Below are 5,111 nucleotides of genomic sequence, written 5' to 3'. Positions count from 1 at the left end.
TCTAGTGGTCAGGCAAACACCACAACATTAAAGAAACCAATGGTTCCAAGTCCTGCAGCGTCGCCTGTGGGATTTCCCCAAGAGCATCTAGGCAGGGGAGCCAGTCAGCGTGTGACTGTACGACCGGATCAAGTGACAGCTGGCCGAGTTCCAGGAGATGAGGCTGCGGCCTCCTCTGACATTTTTGCGGCCTGCTGGGAACTGAGACAAAGCAGGGAGAGGCGGGGACTCAGGGCAGGAGAGAGAGTCCTGCGAGAGGAAGGAGCTGGTGGGAAGCAAGCAATAAGTGCAGCGTGCAAGCCAGCCAGCTGAGAGTCACAGGGGTCCAGAAAAATAACTAGCAGCAGGTCCCATGGTGTAATGGGCAGCACTCAGGACTTTGAATCCTGAAATCTGAGTTCAAATCTCAGTGGGACCTCCTAGAGCTATGTTTGTTTGCTGCAAATCCTTGGAGATCAATGTGCTTGGTTTCCCTGTCTCTGGATGCACCAGGTTGATTGTTTTTTCCCTCCTGCTGGGTGACTGATGCCCACAGGAGATAGGTCTTTGGTCCAGCTGGTTCAATGGATTGGCCACTATAGGTTGGGGCCCTAGAACTTAACAGTCTGGCTAGAGAGTCCTGTGGGTTGACCTGATAGTTGTGTTTCTTGCTGCTTCACCTTATGCTCACAAGTTTGGTCCTTGTACCTGCAGTTGCCACCCTCTTCCTCTTGTCCACATCGCACTTAAAGGAAGCAGTGCCGGGGCCAAGCTTAATACTCAGGGCTAGGCAGGAGGGAGGAAGAGTCCCAGGCTGGAGCCCAGCACACCTTTCCTCCTCTGGGCACCTAGAGCAGAGACGGTGCGTGCAGACAGCTCCAAGGGAAAGCTTAAAAGCCAGAGAGCAACCGAGGGAGGGGAAAGAGGAGGGGAGGACCATGCTTATGTAACCCTTCTGCCCCTCTGAGTTGGCAGCAACAAGGGCCGGGTTCAGTATCTAGGGGTTCCGTTTCAATAACGCAAGGCAAAACCGTCTGGAGCCCCCACCCAGTGACCTGGGACAATTACATACCACCCCCCGGGCGCCTCTAGGAGGCAATACTTCCCCTCTCGCAAGCACGGAGTCTGAGTGTAGCAAAAGCCTTTTAATAAAGGAGGGAAACAATGCGGCATTATGTTGGGGAAACACCACAAACAGGATTCATAACACAAACCATGAGCAAAAGACCCACCTCCAAGTAAATTTAGCAGTGTCCTTTTCCCCTCAGGGTCTTAAGTCCAATCACCCCAAAGTCCAACAACCCCAAAGTCTCTGTCCCTGGTCAGTGCCGCCCCAGAGTTCAAAAGTTTATCTGCAGAGTTTTACCCCCCCAGCCTGGGTGGAAATGGGGTGGGCACACGGGGTGTTAAGAGGCACCTTACGTGGTCCAAGGCCGACTGCCCCATCTCTCCGTGGAGTTCTGCTGCAGCCTTCACCACGAATGGCTCCGCTCTACCAGCTGCACCGCTCTGCTCCGCTCCTCCAGCCATCCTCGCAAACTGCTCCGCTCCGCTCCGCTTGCTCACTCGCTCACTGTTCCATGGGCCGCTCCAATCATCCCACAAACTGCTCGGCTCTGCCAGCCGCTCCACCAGCAGTGTAGCTAGCGGGGTGCAGGGGAAGCAGCCGCTTCCCCTCAGCAAATTTGCCCAAAGCGGCGCCTTTCCAACTGCGGCCGGAGGAGCGAGGAGGGGCGCAGGCTGGCCGCCCGCAGTGCAGCCGGCAGCCATGCAGGGGTGGCAGGTGTGCAGCTGGAGGAGCGGGGGGGCGCGGCATGCGGCCCGAAGCCACAGCTGGAGGAGCGGGGGGGGGAGCGCAGGCTGGCCGCCCGCAGGCCACAGCACGGCCGGCAGCCATGGGGGGGGTGGCGGGCGCGCGGCCGGAGGAGTGGGGTGGGCACGGCCGGAGGAGCGGGGTGGGGGCTGCGCAGCATGCGGCCCACAGTGCGGCCGGCTGCTGCGGCCAGAGGGGGGGAGGCACAGCATGCGGACGGCTGCCGCGGACGGAGGGGGGGGAGGAAGTGCAGCATGCGGACGGCTGCCATGGCCAGAGGAGCAGGAGGAGCGCAGACTGGCGGCCGGCAGCCACGGGGGGATGGTGGGCGCGGCCTGAGGAGCGGGGGGGCACAGCATAGTGGCTGGCAGCCGCGGCCAGAGGAGCGGGGGTGGCCGCGGGGGTGGCACGGCAGAGCCGGAGGAGCCATGGGGGGGGAGGGGCGGTGCGGCCGGCGGAGCCAGTCAAGGGGGGGCACGGAGCGGCCGGAGGAGGAGCCAGCCAAGGGGGGCATGGCCAGAGGAGGAGTCAAGGGGAGCACCTTCTTTAGGTTTGCTCCCCCTCCTCTTAGAAGCTGGCTACGCCACGGCGCTCCACTCCACCCGCCATCCCATGAACCACTCCAGCTGCCCCCGCAAACTGCTCAGCTCACTGTTGCGCAAACTGCTCCACTCTGCCGGTTGCTTAGCAATATATCTTCATTCTCCCCCACTAGTTAACACAGCACTCAGTGATCTCAGCTCAGCAATTTTAGCTCTTTTAGTGATTTCAGCTTGTAGTAGGGGAGCCCCAGTGCTGGTGCACCATTGGCCCAAAGTGAATTCAGGTCAGCAATCTCTAGCTAGACTCCTAACAGAAGCAAAATTAGCTCTGCTATTCAACAGTGGAGAGAGAGGATACCTGGGTCGCCTAATGAGTTGCGCCGGCCCTGCTTATGTGTGGCCAGGAGACAGTCACAAAGACACCCGGCCAGCCTGCTCCCTAGCATGCCAAACCCCCACTGAAGGCCACCCACAGATGAGCATTTGTTCTCCGGCCAGCATCACAAGGTGGTAGGAAAGCAGGGCCAGCTCCCTGGTGGGGCCTCTTACCATTCCCACTCAAGGGGCTCCTTTTGGCAGTGGGGAGGAGATATTTCCCCAAGAGGCTTTTTTCCAGCTGCTGAGAAGCACAGAAGTACCTAGTGTTTGCTCTTGCGGTGAAAGGGGTTAATACGTTTAGGCGGCCTGGCTAGCTCAGCTGGCAGCACCTCTGGCTCTTACTCTTAAGGTTGAAGTTACAATTCCCTGTTTGGGTGGCTGGGGCTCCTCTTCAACAATACAACACACAATGTGCTTAAGCCCCCACCCAGTAATCGGGGGAAACTAACCCTGGCCACTGGGTGCCTCTAAGAGGCAACACTTTCCCCACTCACACGCACTGAGTGTAGAAAAGAAACTTTAATAAAAAGGAGGAAAATAACCTTGTGAAAACATCACAATGAGGATTCATAACACAACACTATGAGCAAAACACCCGCCACACTGGGCAGTGGCCTTTTGCCTCGGGCTCTTAAATCCAGACACCAAAAGCTCTGTGGATGTGCCCCTCCCTTCACTGCACCTCACTCTCAGCTGCTGTCCTGGGTCAATGAAAACCCAGAGCTCCAGCTGCGGAGTTCACCTCTCACCTCCTGGGGGGAAAGCCCCTTTCTCCCTCTGCTGTCTGGCCACATTGCCGGCCACTTGCCGTTCCACCCTGTCACTGCTGTGCTGGCCACCCTCTCTCCTCCGGGATGTCTTGCGGTCCCACCAGCAGCGGCGCAGGCTCCCTAAAAGTAGCGGCCACCAGAGCCCGAACAGTAGCCCCATCCCTTCCACTCGAGGCCATGCCCCTGCACCATCCCTTCTCCCCAAGGCATCGCTCCTGCGCTGCCTCTTCCCCCCAAGACCCCACCTCCGACTCACTGCTCTCTGCCCCCTCCCCACCCTCACTCGCCCTTATGGTCATTACAAAGTGGTAAGGCAGAGCCCTCCTGGGGTGTTGTTCCCCCCTGTTCAAGCACCCCGGGTCCCTGCACTTCACACAGCTCTCACTGATTTCAGCTGTAAGTGACGGAGCCTAGCTGCTAGCGCAGACTAGGCAGTTTCTTGCATGTGAGACACTGTCCCAAAACAGGAGTAATTCTTAGACCTGATTATCAGTGATTTCAGATCTGCTGGTCTGCAGCTAGACTCTAAATTGAGTCTTAATCAGCTCTGTTATTACACAGAGAAGAACAAAAAGGTGAAAGGGTCCCTGGAAGCCTTAAGAAGAATCCACCCCACCAGGTACCAACACTTGTTGCTACCTGATCTCAACTCCACTGAGAATATTTTGGGGTCACTCCTTGCCTTTATCAACCTAGGGGGGTCTCAGAAAATAACAACTAACAGGTGCTCCAGTGGTGCAATTGGTTAGCACACAGTACTTACAGGGCAGTGCTGCGAGGAGCTATGCTGAGGTTGTGAGTTCAAGCCTCACCTAGAGCACTACTTTTCATAAAGCAAATCGCTTCACCCACTCATTTGGCCCTGTGGAATGTAGAATTCCAGCCCAGGGGACACTGAGGAGGGGAGGGAGTCAAAAATGCTGCCTTCACTTATTACCTCCTCTCCAGAGTACAGGTTAGAATCTACAATCCTTTCTCCCCCCAGCAGCCCCTGGGCCAGGATCCCTCAAGCAGAGCCTAGAGTCCTGCCCATCCTTTACCCCTGAGCCTGGGGCAGGAGAGGAGCAAGGTAGCCATTGTTAGACGGCTTTCCCTTCCCCTGCCCACTTCCCTGGTTCTTGTCACGCAGAGAGCAAGCAGCAAAAGACCTGAAGTCCAAAGCACAGACAATGCGATGTTCACGTGGGTTAGTTTCAAAGCAAGCATATTCCAAAGACCTTCACAGCAGTCAGGCTAATCTCTATACGCTGATAGAGTTTGTTCCCCACTGTTCCCATCCCAGCTCCAATGCCACAGATCGTTTACCCCTCGTCCCCCTTCCCGGCTCCGATGCCATAGAGCCTTGCCTGTGTCCGTTCCCCGTTGCCTGTTCCCATTCCCTCCCCTTAGCAAACATGATTCCAATTTCCCCTTCCACTTCCTGATTGACTAAAGTTTATGCAGTAATATTTTCAGCTATCCCTTAACCAATCATTTTACTGAAATGTAACTAACCAGTTCTAACATTCTGTAACATAATTCTCTAACCAATTATATCCCAGTACCCTAATTAACTTACACCTAGCAAAATTAATTCTACAGCAGATGGAAACAATTAGAGAACCAGACAGAGGATGTGACTTCCTGCTT

At 56.1% G+C, this 5,111-nt stretch overlaps 2 non-coding genes across 2 annotated transcripts; both read left to right on the top strand.

The window, feature by feature from the left end:
• The first annotated feature begins 346 nt into the window (after positions 1–346).
• TRNAQ-UUG lies at positions 347–418 on the top strand. Its single transcript has one exon. It is a non-coding gene; the product is annotated as a tRNA-Gln (tRNA).
• A 3,790-nt stretch (positions 419–4,208) lies between these two features.
• TRNAV-UAC lies at positions 4,209–4,302 on the top strand. The gene is made up of 2 exons: positions 4,209–4,246; positions 4,267–4,302. It is a non-coding gene; the product is annotated as a tRNA-Val (tRNA).
• Positions 4,303–5,111: the final 809 nt, after the last annotated feature.

Source organism: Terrapene carolina, unplaced genomic scaffold (genome assembly GCF_002925995.2).
Source record: "Terrapene carolina triunguis isolate 2854851 unplaced genomic scaffold, T_m_triunguis-2.0 Scaffold31457, whole genome shotgun sequence".
Taxonomy (NCBI): domain Eukaryota; kingdom Metazoa; phylum Chordata; order Testudines; family Emydidae; genus Terrapene; species Terrapene triunguis.
This window is presented reverse-complemented; position numbering and strand designations above follow the sequence as displayed.